We start from the raw sequence: 19343 nt of genomic DNA, 5'->3' as shown, positions 1-19343 counted from the left end.
GGCTACAATCTATCATGGTGGAGCTATAGACTTGACTTCAAACCCCTTCACAACTACAACACTCACTCACTGACTTTGAATCAGTCACTACCCCATCCTTGCCTCTTTCAGACAGTTGGCTGTTGTGAAGTAAAATGGATGCACGCTATTTTAAGCACCTTAAAATGATGCTAAGAGATAATTACAGTAAACAAATAACAAATCCTAAATAGGTTGTGTTACAATTCCACTTGTGTGTATTCCCACTGTTTGTCATAGAATATGCATGGAAAATGTTGATTTCTTGCAGAGTGTAAGTGAGGTCATAAGTTTTTGGAGCCTCCTGCTATTTCAGTCGAGATCTTAAAAGCATATTTATTCATGCACATATTTGCTGTTTAGTGATAAATGCTTTTCAAAGACTTTTATAAGGTGTGATGGCCTTTCCTATGGAAGAAGCACATGAAAATTCCCCCTTCTCCCATCATAAAGCATAAAAAGAATTAGGCTAAATTATCTCTGGCAAAGATAGCCACTCTGTGTTGATGCTTGGCTAGACCTCTTCTTTGCCTTCTTCTGTTTCTGTTTCTTTTGCTTCTTCCCTTAGTCTTGCCCCAACCCTTTTTGTTCTTGGGCTTCCTCCATTCTTTTTTGCCTAATTCTCCTGGGGCTTCCTATCATCTTTTCTCCAAGTCATCCTTGCCAGAATGTGAACCTCTGCCTTTTGACTCCTTCCCAACATCTGTATTTGCATCTGTCCAACTCCTTAGCACCTTTTGCTTGCTCTCAGCTGCTTGCTACTGTCTTCCATTCTTCAGTTTTCTTTCCCTTTCCAGGTTTTTCCTTCCTTCCTTCACCATTTAATTAACCCAGCTAAGATTGAAGTTGAAATCTGAAGGCCCATCCTAATATCATCATTAGGCAGCAAACCTATATGCAACCTTTGATATATATTGAGCCACCCAGCGTCTCATTGAGAATTGGGCAGCATACAAGTTTAATAAATTATTATTATTGATGCAATGGGAATAAAAGCAGTAGACCTTAGCTGATTAAAAGTTTCTCCTTAAATTATAACAAGTTGCAGCAATAATTTCTTTCCTGAAATTGAGGAAAATCCATAGCCATAATAAATGAGCAGAGTGGGAACCTGATCTTCAGATTTATTTCTAAAATTTGCTTTTTATTAATAAGTCAGACACAGATAGATGAAATAGTCCAGCCACATTTACATTAATCCAACTTGCTCTTTAAATCTGTATTCCATCTCTCCTTTCTTTGTCAACACATACTGAATAACAGTGATGACTACTAAATCCCTACTGTAGACAACAGCTGGAAAGCATTCACACCTCAGTTGGTGCTGCTGATGTGACAAAATGGGTCATTACATTGGTGAAATGCAGCAGGCACTTTGAAAATGGAACCTACTACTGAATGTATTACTCCTCAATGTGCAACATGAATCTTCTAGAGAAACATAGTGAAATTATTTTGTTGTACTACTTCAATTTAATTTCTGATCCTAATTTTTATGATTCTTCAAAGAAGTGAAATGTGACATGTATGGAAAAAGGGCTAGCCTGCAGCATCCTCAGGAATCTCCTTATCTAGTGTTGCTCCTGACCTAGAGTCTCCATGTAGCACCTGAAGGTGCCAGTGCACCCACTGACATCTCCCTTGGTATCTCCTGACTTTTATATTACATTTAAAAAAAAAAAAATAGGCTAGTGCTGCACAGCAAACATCAGCCACCATCATAATCTTCATTTACAAGCCTCAGATGAATCCCATAAGCTTCCTTAGAAAATAAAAATGGTGGTTGCAGTACAATGCTTTGTTTGGAAATCTGATTGCCTTCCCAGAAAAACAACAAAGAAAGCATAGGAAAGAAGAAATGTCCTATGAGAAGGGAAGTCATGGCAGAAGAGATGACAGATTACATTCTGATCAATTCATACTTTGCAACAGGTTACTACCCCAATCACAGCCATTTTGTGAAAGTGCCCACAGCAGGTGCTCAAAAGGTTTAGAGATCCTTACTCTAGAGTGCTATATCAAAGATGTGGTGGGCAATTAGAGAGGTAGATCAAAATACACATTATCCCCAGTAGGAAGGACCCAGCAGATTTTCTGCTGAGATATCACTCAAATGTGGAGTTTACCCAAAAGGACTGGAACAGGGTTGCTGGACAACTATCTGCAGATGCTGTAAGAGTGGAGAAATAAGTCCATTTCATCGCCCTTAATGCTGCACGGTAGTCCTTAATACACGCTCTTACCTGTGCTCAGTCAGACTTGCCCAGATACTGCTTAATTTAAGTAATTTCTCATCTGTTCTTTTCAACCAATTTTCTTATTCAAGTCTTTTAAATAACTGCAGTCTTGTGAACATGGCACCTTTTAGTCTTGTTGCAGCATCTGAATAACTTCATGACTGCTTGTCTTCTAGTACAGGATAGATTTTTCCATCAAGTTACTAATAAAAGTTTTGCTTTGACAACACAATACCAAAAGCCTTGAAAGAGGATAAAGAGTAAAGGGAAGGTATTATCCCATGAAAGGGAACTGACAGATTTCATGGCCAGCCGCAGATGCTCAGTGGCTTGAAAGCTGCAACACAACCGAACCTGTAGTTACCACATGAGGAGGCCGGCAGTGCTTGGCTTAACATACCACACTAAGGACTTTTCCACATTGCAGCCTTAAGCTGCTGAACTCTTGTGCACAAAGGTCTGAAAATGAATCTGGATTAAGAAATCTCTTTCTGGATTTCAACCTCTTCCTTTGCTTTGGCCACAGTAATCACCTGATTTTCTGTCTGGACTATGTTTGCTACAATCCTTGGTTGGTAGATTCCCTTCCTGGACTGGTTACAAAAAGGTCAGAAAACCTCAGTTTCCCCATTTTCCCTGTCTCTTGGGCTAGAAGGGGAATCTGGTAGAGCACTTCTCAATTTCACCTAAAAAGAAAAAAGGACTATCTTTCACTGCTGCACCAATGGATTGGAGGAGGAGTAGAGTTAGTGAAGGAGGCGGCAGCAGTGGAGGAGTATACCTTTTTATTGTTTCACTGGAATTGTAAAAAGAATAGCCATGAAAGGCAGCAAGCAGTGAGTGGAGAAGAGGGGGTGTTCCTGCCAACTGGAGTGGAAGTCTTTGCCTACAACGAAATGAAGTGAAGCAGGCAAACTGGACAAAAAACCCATGATTTTTGACGGATGGCAGAAAAGGCAGGTGGAGGTTGCCTCCCTGGTGGGCTGGGAACGAATAGAGGATGACATCATATATTTGAGAAATAGTCAGGGGGACATGTTCACACTGAACTCTAAGTTTTAAATGTGGCTTATTTACTTTGGGCTTAGTGTGTTGTATGAACCTAGCTGCATGTGGTTATTCAAGAAAACATGCTTAAAACAAACTTCGGCTTAGCCTGATGTGTCAATGTAGCCTAGGTTTTCAATTCAGAATAGATGAAATAATTTAGCCTTACATTTACCAATCATGCCAAAATCATTAACGTTCTCTACTTTCCCTTACATTGCTATGAATATGCCACACCACCCTGTGCTGTTAACACTTAAAAGCACACTTTCTGCACTGATAAGGAAAGAGAGAACAAGTTATCTTGGTTATTTGCTCTCTTCCTTTGCTGTGGCTTGTTCTTCCTTGCTGCCCCACGCTTCCTATCATCTTTTGTAAACTGCAAACCAGTATATACTGTCTATTACTGTGATCCTGTCAAAGAAAATTTTGCTGAAATTGCAGTGACGGCATATGGTATTTTCTATTAACATCCCCATTTACCTTTGTATCTGCAAGAACTCTAAAAGACATACATATTAATGTTTTATTGAAGGGCTCTGGCCTTTGAGGGGCATGCTAGTGGCTACCCTCCAAAAAGTGGATAAGTGCCAGGTGAAAAACTAAAAACAAACATAGGTAGCAAATAATTTGGGATAGAAAAGCTTGCTTTCGGAAACACGTCGTGTCTAACTATTTTTTAACTTGTGCATTCCTTGCATAAAAATCATCATAACATCTGATTATAATTTTCCCCAAACCCAGACTTTTCAAGGTGTGTTTCCTCTTTTCCTTCTGGGACAACAGAAGGTGGATTGTTTTTACTGAAGTTTTAGAAGGTTGCATGACTGCATTTGAACTCTACAGGCTTCCTCTTTGTTTATTTTGGGCCTAAAATACAAGGCCTCATGTACTACTGGCAATAAGGCTAGCATTCTAAGCATTCTTGGGAGTATGTTCAGTGAAACCTGGTGAAGACCAAATAACATGCGTAAGTCAGTATATGGACCTGGCCACTCTGGGGGAAAAACTCCCACAGGGCCATACAGACAATGTGTTCTTGAGCTGGATGGGTGCCCCCCCCCCGTTTTTCTTCTGGGCTAAAAGTCATCTCAGCTTAGCTGTTATCTCATGTGGTTACAAGGGCTGGTAGGGAGAAGGGTTGTTTTTCCTTTTTTTCAAGCAGGAAGCAGGTGACCTAGATTGGGGCGCCTCCGTTGGTTTTTCTTCAGAATAAAAGCAGACCGGTTAACTCAACTTGTTTTTAAAACACACTTTTGACTGATAGAACATTTACAACAAGAACATGCAGATGCAAGTGCTGCAAATATTACTAAAACTAGCCAAGTCATAGTTCGACATTTCACAGAAGGTTCGTTGCCTAGAGCAGTGTTTTTCAACCGCACCGACTTTAAGATGTGTGGACTTCAACTCTCAGAATGCTGGCTGGGGAATGCTGGGAATTGAAGTCCAAACATCTTAAAGTTGGTGAGGTTAAGAAACACTGGCCTAGACACACAGGGCGAAACTCAACATAAGGTTCACCATGTAGATTATACCTGAAGTAGTAGTTAGCATGGGGAGCTCCAAGAAATGTAGAGAAAAGTGCTTTATTCGTTGGCTTCCATTACAACCCATTTAGAACGGCCCCTTCCTCCACTTGTTTTTCACAACTGAAGTTTCCATTGCTGTCAGAGGGAGATTTATGCTCATTATGGATAGCAGGTGATTAGGGCATAGTATGACCCCTATTTGTGGCCTCTACATTCATCTATCTGATGCATTCTGCTACAGGGAAAAGATCAGCCCTGCTGATTCTGCTTTTTGCCGCCAATACAGTATCCTATAAAATTGAGATACGTGCAATAACTGATCCAAGTTGAGTCTGATGCATGTTGAGTGGCAGCATTTAGATTTCGTGTGACAGGCTCAACTTAGAATTGGTCCCAAATGGTTGTGTAAAATGAATTTGGGGACTCCTAACTCCTCACTCTGTAAATAACATCTAAGTGGACTGTCAAAACTAGAGATACATAGAAGCTGAATTACTGTGGTGGAACTAGATGTACTCCTGCACCATCATGCAGTGTAAGTGTAACACAGTAAGTACTGTACTATTTTGATCCTTTGTGGAACGCCCCATAAAAGGAATCATTTTATGTAGAAGCATGTAGGAACAAAGATTCTAAACCAGATTTCTCCCTACTGTGGCAATTTTTTCTCTCCAGGAATTGACTGAGTTACACACACAGTACATACAGGAGCCTGACACTCGTATTTGCACTTTGTAATGGTGCAGACGTGAGAGCCAGTTCGGTGCAGTGGTTAAGGCACCAGGTTAGAAACCATTGAGACCATGAGTTCTAGTCCTGCCTTAGGCACAAAGCCAGCTGGGTGACCATGGGCCAGGCACTTTCTCTCAGCCCTAGGAAGGAGGCAATGGCAAACCACTTCTGAAAAACCTTGCCAAGAAAACTGCAGGGGCTTGTCCAGGCAGTCTCCAAGAATCAGACACGATTGAACGGATTAAAAAAAATGGTGCAGGCAACCCTTCGCTGCAGGCATAGTCGTGCTTGGTGTTGGGGATTGGGACCAAAAAACTCAGCATTCCCCATCATGTTATCTAGAGAGGGAAAGTACAGGAAAAGCTGGTAACTCTTCATCTAGGCAACAATAACTAACTGCTTTGGTTCCTACCTTGCTTTGTTGAGGCCTAATTTCCTTGATTGCTGGGGGATGGTAAGTGAGCCAGCAAAAGCAAGGAACAGTCCAATCAAAGAACTCCCAAGAAGAAAATAACACCCACACCAACACAAGCAGGGCAAGCCACTGTATATAAACAGAGAGCAAGGCCCTCTCCCTGTTCGCATGGAAGATGTTGCCTAGTCTAGCAATGAAATGTCTGCAAGAAAACAAGGCTCAGAGAGCACCAAGGACTCCACAAAGCAAGGAATGCTCCTGCCTCTTTTTAGTTATTGGTGGGCATTCCTCTCCAACTCAATGGGCTCCAGATGTGTTGGACTTCTGACCCTCAAAAGCTATACTGGCTAGCAGTTACAGGAGCTAAAATCCAACCTATCTGCTAGCCAGTATAGCTTTTGAGAGAAGTCCAACACATCTGGAGCCCACTGAGTTGGAAAATTAAGGGCATCAGGTCAGGGAAAGAAGCAAAGCATTTTGGGGGTTACAGGTCACACTTTAGATCAGTGTTTCTCAAACTTGGCAACTTTAAGGTGGCTGGGGAATTCTGGGAGTTGAAGTCCATTTGTTGTTTATTCGTTTAGTCACTTCCGACTCGTGACTTCATGGACCAACCCACTCCAGAGCTTCCTGTCGGTCGTCAACACCCTCAGCTCCCCCAGGGACGAGTCCGTCACCTCTAGAATATCATCCATTCATCTTGCCCTTGGTCGGCCCCTCTTCCTTTTGCCCTCCACTCTCCCTAGCATCAGCATCTTCTCCAGGGTGTCCTGTCTTCTCATTATGTGGCCAAAGTATTTCAGTTTTGCCTTTAATATCATTCCCTCAAGTGAGCAGTCTGGCTTTATTTCCTGGAGGATGGACTGGTTGGATCTTCTTGCAGTCCAAGGCACTCTCAGAATTTTCCTCCAACACCACAGTTCAAAAGCATCTATCTTCCTTCTCTCAGCATTCCTTATGGTCCAGCTCTCGCAGCCATATGTTACTACCGGGAACACCATTGCTTTAACTATGCGGACCTTTGTTGTCAGTGTGATGTCTCTGCTCTTAACTTTTATCAAGATTTGTCATTGCTCTTCTCCCAAGGATTAAGCGTCTTCTGATTTCCTGACTGCAGTCAGCATTTGCAGTAATCTACGCACCTAGAAATACAAAGTCTTTCACTGCTTCTACATTTTCTCCCTCTATTTGCCAGTTATCAATCAAGCTGGTTGCCATAATCTTGGTTTTTTTGAGGTTTAGCTGCAATCCAGCTTTTGCACTTTCTTCTTTCACCTTCATCATAAGCCTCCTCAGTACCTCTTCGCTTTCAGCCATCAAAGTGGTATCATCTGCATATCTGAGATTGTTAATGTTTCCTCCAGCGATTTTAACTCCAGTCTTGGATTCCTCAAGCCCAGCATGTCGCATGATGTGTTCAGCATACAAGTTGAATAGGTAGGGTGAGAGTATACAGCCCTGCCATACTCCTTTCCCAATCTTAAAGAAGTCCGTTGTTCCGTGGTCTGTTCTTACTGTTGCTACTTGGTCGTTATACAGATTCTTCAGGAGGCATACAAGATGACTTGGTATCCCCATACCACTAAGAAGGGCTTGCAGGATCTTGAGCATTACCTTACTGGCATGTGAAATGAGTGCCACTGTTCAATAGTTTGAACATTCTTTAGTGTTTCCCTTCTTTGGTATGGGGATATAAGTTGATTTTTTCCAATCTGATGGCCATTCTTGTGCTTTCCAAATTTGCTGGCATATAGCATGCATTAGCTTGACAGCATCATCTTGCAAGATTTTGAACAGTTCAGCTGGGATGCCGTCGTCTCCTGTTGCCTTGTTATTAGCAATGCTTCTTAAGGCCCACTCAACCTCACTCTTCAGGATGTCTGGCTCTAGCTCACTGACCACACCATCAAAGCTATCCCCAATATTGTTATCCTTCCTATACAGGTCTTCTGTATATTCTTGCCACCTTTTCTTGATCTCTTCTTCTTCTGATAGATCCTTGCCATCTTTGTTTTTGATCATGCCCATTTTTGCCTGGAATTTACCTCCAATGTTTCCAATTTTCTGGAAGAGGTCTCTTGTCCTTCGTATTCTATTGTCTTCTTCCACTTCCGCGCATTGCTTGTTTAAAAATAATTCCTTATCTCTTCTGGCTAATATCTGGAATTTTGCATTTAATTGGGCATATCTCCCCCTATCACTGTTGCCTTTTGCTTTCCTTCTTTCTTGGGCTACTTCTAGTGTCTCAGCAGACAGCCATTTTGCCTTCTTGGTTTTCTCTTTCTTTGGGATGTATTTTGTTGCCGCCTCCTGAACAATGTTGCGGACTTCTGTCCAGAGTTCTTCCGGAACCCTATCTACTAAGTCCAGTCCCTTAAATCGATTCTTCACCTCCACTGCATATTCCTTAGGAATATTAGTGAGCTCATATCTAGCTGATCTGTGGGTCTTCCCTAATCTCTTTAGTCTAATCCTAAATTGTGGAAGAAGTAGTTCGTGATCTGAACTACAGTGAGCTCCAGGTCTTGTTTTTACCGACTGTATAGATGTCCGCCACCTTTGGCTGCAAAGGATGTAGTCAATCTGATTTCAGTGTTGTCCATCTGGTGAAGTCCATGTATAAAGCCGTCTCTGAGGTTGTTGGAAGAGAGTGTTTGTTATGCAGAGTGAGTTGTCTTGGAAAAATTCTATCAGCCTATGTCCTGCTTTGTTTTGTTCTCCCAGGCCATGCTTACCTGTAATTCCAGGTGTCATTTGACTGCCCACCTTAGCATTCCAGTCTCCCGTGAAGAAAATAACATCTCTTTTAGGCGTGCTGTCCAGTAGGTGCTGCAGATCCTCATAGAACTGCTCTACTTCAGCTTCTTCAGCATCTGTGGTTGGGGCGTATATTTGGATCACTGAATGGCTTGCCCTGAATTCGAATTGAGATCATTCTGTCATTTTTTGGATTGTATCCAAGCACTGCTTTAGCCACTTTACTATTAATTATGAAGGCTACTCCATTTCTTCTGTGGTCCTCTTGTCCACAGTAGTAGATCTGATGTTCATTTGATGTGAAGTGGCCCATTCCAGTCCATTTCAGTTCACTGACGCCCAAAATGTCTATCTTTTGAGGTGCTCAAGCTCCAGCACCACGACAAGGTAACAATCCTTTGCTGAAGAGTTGAAGTCCACATGTCTTATATTTGCCAAGTTTGAGAAACACTACTTTAGATGTGTTAAATTTGATTCACTCTCACAAGAAAGCAGTCAGGACAAAGACCAAAACTATTTTTAAGTAATATAATTAAAACTGAAGTTTTAATTCAATTTTTTTGTTGAAATGATGTGTGAGGAGGGTCAACCCATTCAATGAATGATTGCCACTCAAAACAATCACAGGATTGGGAAACTTGCTTCCCCATTCTGTAGTTGGCAGTAGTTGAGGGAGACAGGTCTGCTGTTTAAAATTTAAACATGGCATTATATTAGTATTTTTAAAGAATGTTTTTCTTTCTTGCTTGGGTTTCTTAACAGACAGGTGGTAAAAAAGTATTAAAAACCACCATTTAGAGCAACTATCTTCCATGATGGACGTTGCACCTGCGCTGTCCACCGAGAGGCGGCGCTTAAGTGCGCGCCGAAGGCTGCGCGGGAGCACTTTTCGCTCCTGCAGTGCGATACTACAATAGGACTTCCAGACCTGGCCTGCAAGTTGCCCGGACGGCCCCGAGAAGGGAGCAAAGACACAGATACCACTGTAACTTTTTGCTGCTCTCTAGCTGACATCTGGATTCTTCCGGCTCAGATCTGGTAGCAGTAGGAGACAGGGACAGCTGGCTGCTTCCCCCATAAGTGGAGGAGGTGCTGCAGAGATCGTGTGTGCCTGCTGCTTGCGTGGGTGGGTCGGGGGGGATCGTTCCAGGAGGCTTCCAACCCGCGAGTGGCCCCGGGCCCCGCTCTGTTGAGGCCAGGCAACTTAACTGCTGCTCGATACCGCTCCTCCCCAGCGAGAGCTGCCGGCCGGACGTCATCTATGCAAAAAGAGAGCAGCGGCTCGAAGCACCCTTGAAAAACCTGCGTGCCGAATCCAAGGCGCAGCTCGACCGTGCCCCTGCCGCCTCGCTGCTGCTCCGCCGGGCCGCCCCGGACTTTCCGCGCTGCTCCTTTTCCTTTCGTGCGCCCGTCGCTCTCGCTCCTCCCTCGCCGGCTCTGGAGCCCCGCCCAATCCCAGGGAGGAAAGGGGGGGCGGAGCGCATGAGCTGCCGCCGCCACCGCGCACTGGAGCCACCGAGCCTCGAGCGAAGGCGAGCAGGCAGGTAGCGAGAAGCCGGAGGAAGGAACCCGGCGAAGCAGCGGGCGGCGGACGGGCGGCTGGGCTCGCCCTGGCAGGCAGCGGCGACGGGGTGAGCGGGGCGATGGGGAGGGGAAGCGGTGGCGGCTTGATCGGTCTCTCCTCCCTGGCCCTGTGCGGGGCCCGGTCGCCTCCCTCTCGCAGCCAGGCCGAGGGGCCCTGCAGCTTCGTGTTGGCTCGGAGCCCAGGAGGGAACGAAGCCGGCAGCGTGCTCTCCTTCCGGAGAAAAGGAAGGGGTACCGCTCCCGCCCCCCGAAGCGAAGGTACAGGGTGAGCGGCTGTGAGATTGCTGCACCCCGGCAGCAAAAGGACGGCTCCGGAGGGAGAGGCTCTGACAGCCAGGCTGGAGCCGGGCCAAAGAGTGGCTGCCCGGATCGCACGTAAATTGTGCGTGTTTGCGGTCGGTCGAGGTTGCGAGGTGGGGGTTGCTGAGTGATGGGGAGTCGTGGATGATCGCGGGGCTAGAGTGGAGGAGTTCTCCAACATTTCTTTGAAGGGAGAAGAAAGGGTGGGAGTGCCAGTGGGAAGGTTATTTTGATGAATTTGACAGCCCAGCTACCTTTCCCCAGTAGTTAGAAGGTTGCTGCCAGTTCTGTTCCTTGAGGACAGGATGGATATTTCCCCCTCTTTCTGCAAATAGGAGTGCCCAGAGATGGTGCCGCTGCCCACCCTCTTTAGCCAAAGGGTCCCTGTGCGGGGCTGAAGGGGGTGGTCCCTCCCTCAGAAGGACCAGAGCTGGGATGGGATTTTTCTCTATGGGACAGGGAAGCCCAGGGACTAAAGGGAGCGGCTCCTTCTTTGGCAGCCATGGTGTGGGTGCCAAGCCGAGGCATTTTCAGGCTATTTGTGGTAACGATACAATGTGGCTGGCATTGGCATGGTTGCTACTCCTTCTCATGTATATATGGTTTTCTGAACATAATGGTATGAATAACAACAGGATTTTAATTCTTATTAGTTATACTGTGATTTCCATTCTATCTAAAGATGTTCTGCTTCTATTTGTATCTCCAGCAGCCACCAGTGACAAGTTGCTTTGATGTGCGGGAGGATCCAAACTTATTATGTTGAAGTCATTGGCATGCTGGGTCCTTAATGCCAAATACTTGAATTACTGCCAGAAATTACTGCTCCACTTCCTCTCATCCCCTTCCCTTAAATTTCTGCTTCTAGTTGGTTCCATTAAGGAGGAAGTAAAATATAGAATTTCCCCATGTTTCCCATGTAACAGAATGTAAGGAAAAGAAACTGGACTCTTGACTTCTCTGTTTTGAACTTTTGTGGTTGGGGGAAGATCGCTGTCACTTTGCTGCCATCCTGTTTCAACTTTAGCACAGCTTTAGGCCTTTTGCAATAGCTGTTTTGCTAAGGATCCCCATTTGGGTCAAAAGACATTCCTTAACTTCAGTTGCTTTTGTCTGCCTTAGATGAATGGCTCTCTCCTTGAAAGAACCAATAAGTTCCTGCCAGCTGTAAACTTTGTAGCAAGCCTCCTTTTGAATATTGCAGGGGCTGAAAGCAGCACTAAACTGAATTCCATGTAAAGCAGGGATGTTCAGTGTCTGCTGTTGCTATAATGGATATCATCCAGTGTGGGGTTGGTGCACGGGCTCATTCTCTGTGTTGAGCTGTACATACAGTGAATTAGAAATTATTCTGCTTATAATAATACCTGCTTTGGGGATCCTGAGCAGCTGCTTGCATTTCTAGTTAATTGTCATTTTCCCCATAGAAAATGTATGTGATGTGACATCACCTGGCTGGTTCAGCCATGGCTCTGCAGTAAGTGAAAAGGTCTGTAGCCTTGGATTCCAAGTGCACATTAGATTCATTTGATGGGGAGCTGACAGCCTCTTAATTTGCTCTCCCTACAGAATGGAAATAAAAATGAGCAGTTCATAAAAATGAAGATGCCTTGTGACCCCTGAAAGCCAGCTATTTTAGCAAATAAGTTAGGCATGCATGAGGATTTTTTTTTTAATTTTACTTCTTGGAGTGCCAAGATTGAAAGACAAAAATTCAGTGGGAACCCACTCTCAAATGTATATTTAGCACTTTAAGTTATTATTATTTTAGTGCCTTTGAGTCAGTGTTGACTGTTAGTGACTGCCTGGAAAGTCCCTGCAGTTTTCTTTGCAAGATTTCAGAAGTGGTTTGCCATTGCCTTCTTCCTAGGGCTGAGAGAAAGTGACTGGCCCAAAGTCACCCACCTGGCTTTGAGTCTAAGGCAAGACTAGACCTCACAGTCTCCTGGTTTCTAGTCTGCTGCCTTGCTCCCTTTAAGTTATTGGAAGCTAGAATTATTGCTGATTTGTCAAGCTGATAATATTTCAACATATTCAATTTGGACTGTCTTTTTTTCAGAATGATAGGAGTGACCGGGCTTTTAATGTGAAAAATAAGCTTATCTGGTCATTAATACAGTTTCTTGGCTATAGGAGTTCCTATTTTGAAATAGCAACAACATCTCCAAAAAGGGGAATGCAATATACTATTTGCAGTATGTCACAAGATAGGAGAGCAGTCACATTGTCTACACTTCATGACAGCCTTCTATTTTAATATGATGTGGGAAGTATAATTCTTCTCCACGTACACCATTTCCTTCCTGAACAGTACCCTCGTGTCATTCCACCATGTGTGTACATAAAGAATGGTTCGGAATGGGGAAATCTTGTTTGTGTAGATTTCAAAGGAGTTATCTTTAAATTATCCTGATAAATATAGGTCTGTAGATTGCTTCATATATATCACACTGCAGTTCCAGACCATCTTAACAACCTGCATGTATTGGCCAATGGCGAGATTATATTCTCTCTGATTGTAAAACTTTCAGAATAATTGACTTGCTATAGTAGTAATCCATGAGGTATTATTTGTGTGCCAATAATTGTTGTTTGTAGAAAGACTGGAAATTGTCCAGATACCTGAGATGCTTAAAATCAGACAAAACTGTCAATGAAAACTAAATGTTACGAAGTCAAAAATTATATATGGTTTTTTTAAAAACTTGACATGAACAATTCATGTTTATAAAACTATGCTGTCCATAGTTATATGTTTACAACACTTTAAATTTAGATTTCAGAGCATAGTAATGTTCTGTCAAGAACTGGAAGCCTTCATGGCATTTACTTGTTGTGACTCTAGTTAGTATTTGCAGTTGAACTTAACTGTAGCAGCAGTTTGAATGTCAGGATTTATAATTCAGTACACAATGTCTTGGTTTTAATTATTTCGTGTTACTTAATGAAACAGTTTAAAATGGCATGTGTAATGGATTTCCAGCTTCACTGGCCTTTTAGTTAACCCAGAACCCACTGAAGTGCTATTTTTCAAACTGGTGAACTGTTTTGATATGTTGAATCCTGATAAGTTGTATTCTAAAATACTGAAAATACATTCCAGTGCGAGCTTCATCAGTGCAAATTCTACTGGAATAAAGTAGTGTGAAAACGGTCCCACTACTTGCAGAGACTTTCATAGAATATATGTGCTAGTTTTTAAGACTCTTGCTGTTTCTGCCATAACAGTTGAGCGTGACCTCTCTTTTGGAATCTTACTGCAGTGAACCTGAAAATGCTGATTGAATTGTGCCCATTAGCACTCAATACTTGCAAAAGCAGTGCAAAATCCAGTACTGTTACTCATATGACTATAATTTTATTAGAACAGCTTGACAGTACCAGCCATTGTATCCTACTGCCATGGATTCCCCCCCCCCCAAATACTAAATGCTTCAAATGTGATTTACAATTTTGGCAGTTATTAATACCTGTACGTTATTGCCCTCAACAATCAAAAGGTTTGGTAATTCTGTTATTGGACACCTTGGATATTATATTCTACTGCAGATCTGAAGATTTTTTTTTTTTTTTTGCAATTGGTGAAAAGATGTATTTATGTCAGTAGAACATGTGTAGTTTTTAAGGTGGAGCTGAACTAAAACAGGAAGTCCTGTGTTCAGCTAATTCTGTAAACAGATCTATTTTCATGCATGCTATTTTCTCCAAAGCTTGCCACTTCAGCAGAACAGTGGTTGCTGTTTCAAAAAGTCATAAGGCTCATCCCTGGTATCCAGTACAGGTTATGATTTCAAAACAAAACAATTATATAGTGTTCAATAAATATGGAACTGGCAAAGGCTTTCTTCCCCACATAGATTGTATGACCTTGATCAGAATAATTAAGGAAATACTCTGTAGTTCTGAATGGTAGTGAAAGTGATCAGTGGAAAGTTAATTGTCGTTACTTGAGTTTGAATAAGTTTTCTTTGGAGTCTTGTGTTGCAAATACCTTATGGGCTGCACATAAAACTAAATGATTTTTACATTAGAATTTACAGCATAAATTCATGTGTATGTTCATTACCAGATGCATGTATACATGTATTTTACCCACAAACAACTTTTTGCATTGTAGAAGGAAGCAGTACTGTAGTGCTGGATTTTTGCAGAAAAGTTGGTGTTTACTCTTACTTCAGAGTTCATATGATTGTTGTGTAATAATATGAGCCTAAGTATTTTTTATCAAAAATACTTTTGGGTTCAAGGATATCTATTTCCTAATAAATAGGCTTTTTAGTTTATATTTCAGTGCGGCTATTGGAGTGGCTGAGTTTACTTCTGCAGGGTATTTATAGTTTTGTGTGCTACTTTGTATAAAGAGTGTCAGAACTGCGGCCATGCACTGAAAAAGTTTACGCTCTGATATGCCAAGTGATACAGATTTCATGCCCCACCCACACCCAGGGGGGCATCGTTGGCATAAAGTAGAACTGAACTTGGCAGTTATAGTACCTGAATAACAATAACAAAATAGCTTTGTTTCTTTGAGTCTTTAGAAATGTGTTTTTGTACAAAATTATTCATTTCTAATTGACTTGCACAGTTTTGTACTGAAGAAGCTCTGACAATTGTTGACCCCAAATTTATGGCTCTACTTACTAGTTCTATCAATGTGTTGTTGCAGGAAAATATTAAAGTGAAATACACTTCATATGTACAAACATTATGATTTCAGGAAGCTTTGGGACAAAGAATAATTGTTTACTGATAAGCTATGGAATCTTTGCTTTAAAAAATCTAGTGACCCATACATCCAACAGACAACTCTTTGGTTTTGGTGAGAACTAGCTAAAATATGGAGGAACACCCAGAATTTCAAATGTGAGAAATGTTTCAATATCTATGGAGTGGTGGTGTTCTGTGGATGTTTTGAAGTAGAGCGCATTCCCTTATGGACATCCAGCAAGCCTAGTTAAACAAATCATCACTCTCTATATAGTGCATCTAAGCTTTGCTTTCTCCATGTTTACTTGTTTGTCTTCCTGTCCCATTTATGAAGAATGTTGCAATTTTGCTTATTAAGAACAGGGAAAATGAAATTCTCACCAATCTCAAGTTTAGTAGATTTATTTATTTATTTATTCAATGTTTATAGCCACCTATCTCAACAAGAGTCTTTGGGAGATGATGAATGATTTTCCCATGTTGGAAATACGTGTTTTATGTGTCATGTAGCTTTGAAAGAAGACAAGTCAGAAGATAGAAAGGTTTACAGATACAAGGTTAATAAAAGGTTAAGATTTCAAGCATTGAAACTAAGACTGACGAGCTAAGCACACATTTGATTTAAAGATCTGAAGGTGATTTTTTATTTTTTTTATCATGCCTTTATTATTTTTATAATTTAATCAGAATCAGTTGTAAATCTTATTTGGAAAAACAAAAAGACTTATGAGTCTATCTGGAATTTAGAGATCAAGAAAGTGGGTAGAGTTCTCTGTTTAATGAGCCCCGCCACCTCTGGGCTGGATTCAGGAGGTAATTAATACGTATCTCAGGAAGACAGTTTTCTCCCCTCTTGAGAAAACCATTTTTTGATCATCTGTATTAGACAACATCTGCTCTGTCTGCAATCCTTCTTTTTGGGGAAGATTTTCGGATCCCCTCTAGTCAAGATTCAGGCTTGGGTGTGGGACAGAAATAGCATTGGTCTCCCTGGTGAATGATTTATGTTGGGACCCGGATGGAGGGAATGCTCCCCTCTGTTTGCATTAGATCTCTCAGCAGTGTTTAAAATAATAAATGATGGTGTCCTTTATCCTTTACCCCTGTAGTCCCTGCTGGGAATGGGAAACACCTTGTGATTCTGCTTCTTCCTGAGCAGGTCATTCCAGTTGGTGTACATGAGAGAGGATGTTCGAGCCCTTGATTATACCAGTGAAGGTATCACAAGATTTGGCTGTCTCCCCATGTTATTTAATATATACCAGAAACTGAAACTGTTTGAATAAATAAATTTCAACCACATCCAATTTGTATATCCCTATTAAGCCAGATTTCCACCTGATTGGATAACTCTATCCATTTTGTGTTCTTCATCCTTTTCATCCAAATACTCTCTGCCTTGTTCATGAATACTTTTATGGTAAAAGGGGTGTGTGTGTGAGAGAGAGGAAAGAGAGCAGGAACACACATACCCCAACAAAATTCTCTCCTATCATGAAGCATATCACTTTTTTTTTTAATACTTTTGGTTGGTAAGGGACGCAGGGCTCAGTTTGGTGATGTCATGAGAAGAGGTAGAGCTGAATTTTCATCCCTTTTTTAAAAACTGATTTTGGGTAACCCTCCCCCCAATATAGATACGTGAAACCTATTGAAGGCTTAATACACCTAATTATATAAATTATTTTTTAAGAATTGAAGAATTCATTTATTTCTCAGACTTATATGCACTTCAGTCACAGCTGTCTTTCATGCCACTAGGTGTGATGGTTTCATAATTTCACAGCACAGACTTAATGTGCTTTGGATGCCTTGTGAAACATATGGATTGCCCACCACTGAAGAAGGGAATGAATTATGCCATCCAAATATCCATGGGCATGCTCTTGGAATCTTAAATGGACAAATATCCTCAATATGTACACAATAAATTAAATGTATGGCTTTGATAGGGAACAATGCATAATATTTGGCTGTACTGAGGTTTTAACTTATCTTTTATAAAGGGTGTGTATGAGATAGCTGCCTTGATTCAGTCACTGCAGAAGAAAGACGTTACATGCCATGTTACCTCACAGCTATTGATTTCTCTTAAAATTCATGCAGTAGTTACTGTATTTTTCTCAAATGCTAATGCCTAAACTGGCTTTGAATGAGTAGATATCAGAGTTTTTTGTGGAATAATCTTCCTTGTTGATACTCCCTTTTCTCTGTATTCATGAAACTGATTAGTGACATTTATTTGGTATTATAAGATATAATAAAAAGGGAAGCACAGCATTTATTTCCTTGTGAAGTTATTTAACAGGATGCAAAATAAGAAGGTTGATGTTCTTCTTTGGAAGTGTTTCTTATTCTTTAATGAAAAGTAACACAATTTAAATTTATGTATAACTTGTAGTCTCTATACTTAACTACTTCTACAATTATACATATGTCCTTTTACAAGAATGATTCCCAGATTTGATAAATCCCTATGGATTGCAGACAAATCCAGAACTGAATCTATCTAATTTCCTTGTTTGAAAACTTGGTATATAATTAACATACATAAAATTAAAAATCCTCCCCCCTTCTCTGAGTATTGCTTAGCAATTGAAAACTATTTGTATTTAATGCTAAGTTTTAAGTGTTCCAGTCAAATTTAAAATAGTAAGGTTAACGTCTGAAGTGAGTTCCTTCTGTGAATGATTGACTCTATGAGATTTTTTTAAAAAAATAAAACTATATTTGCAAAATGCAGTTCAGTCCATCCTCCCCTGGAATTAGGTAGAAATTTACCTGTGTTCTCCTTAGAAAAAACTTGTTCAATAGAGCACAACATTCTAAAATGAAATTGGTTACTGTCAGTTACATTATAAATACATTAAAGCCAAAATCCCCATGACTTTGACTGGATTGGCTCATATGCAAAAATAAAATTATACATTATAAACTTGGTGGCAAATAGCATTTGCATCACATTGACTGACTGAGTAGTTTCGAAGACTAGTTGTAGACCTAGATCAAAGGTGAGGCCTCCTTCAAGTCAAATTCATGCATGGTGACTTTCTGAACTTCTTCATATTGTTTTGTTGGCATTAATATGGAAATGTTTAGCCATCACATTCTTCCAGGTTGTTTTCTTGATTTTCATTATTCTAGGTCCAATTCTGCTTAGCTTTTCGTAACTAGTAAAATAAGGCTGTGCCGCCTCACTGGGCAGAGTAGGAGAGCAAGAGCGCAGCATTTAGTTAGAATATATATTTTATTTCCCCCATTTGAAGTCACATTCCTAAGAAGTAGAGTGTTGGGGCCCTTATCCAAGCCGGAAAAGGGTTGGGCTATAGCCCAAAGTGAGTGAGATTACTCACTTTCCCACCCCTTTTTTACCCCTGTTTCTTTTTCCTGGCATCCCTTTTCTTTCTGTTTTATACTATTTTATCTGTCTCTTCTTTTCCACTCTTCTTTCCTTCCAGGGAAGGGGCAAATGGCTTTTTGAAAATTCATTTGTAGTTCCTATTTCAGTCGCTACAGGTGGACCTTGTTATTTATTTTCCCAGGTCAACCACATATGATGAAAATGTGGATATTGAGACCTTGAGCCTATGGGAATGGGAGGAGGGAGGTTAGTTTGAGAGTCCCATAAAATGATTGAAATGTCCACAGAATTCTCCAAAAATACAAGCAGAAATAAAAACACCGTACCAAGGTCATATCATAACTTCCACTTTCCTACTCTGTTTTATTATGAATAAAGGCTAGGCAAACACATGCTAAAGAGATAAAGAATAACTATTTTTGAACATTATAACTATTTTTTTAAAGGCTCTAGAATACAGGTAGTTCTCATTTAGTGACTGCCTCGTTTAGTGACCATTCAAAGTTTTTTTGTTTTTTTATTTATATTTTTTATTTTATTTTTATATTTATCCCCCTTTATTATTTTTATAAATAACTCAAGACAGCAAACATACCTAATACTCTTTCTTCCTCCTTTTTTCCCTACAACAACAACCCTGTGAGGTGAGTTGG

General features: G+C 41.1%; 1 protein-coding gene across 1 annotated transcript in view; it reads left to right on the top strand.

Moving 5' to 3' along the window:
• Nucleotides 1-10217: 10217 nt before the first annotated feature.
• Nucleotides 10218-19343, top strand: part of RAP1A (RAP1A, member of RAS oncogene family) — a 105953-nt gene continuing 96827 nt past the window's right edge. The window contains exon 1 of the mRNA XM_063297434.1: nt 10218-10369. The gene's annotated coding sequence lies outside the window, so the exon portion shown is untranslated. The remainder of the gene's footprint in view (nt 10370-19343) is intronic.

Source organism: Candoia aspera, chromosome 3, assembly GCF_035149785.1.
Source record: "Candoia aspera isolate rCanAsp1 chromosome 3, rCanAsp1.hap2, whole genome shotgun sequence".
Taxonomy (NCBI): Eukaryota; Metazoa; Chordata; class Lepidosauria; order Squamata; family Boidae; genus Candoia; species Candoia aspera.
The sequence above is the reverse complement of the archived record's forward strand: the minus strand, read 5'-3'. Positions and strand labels throughout refer to the sequence as shown.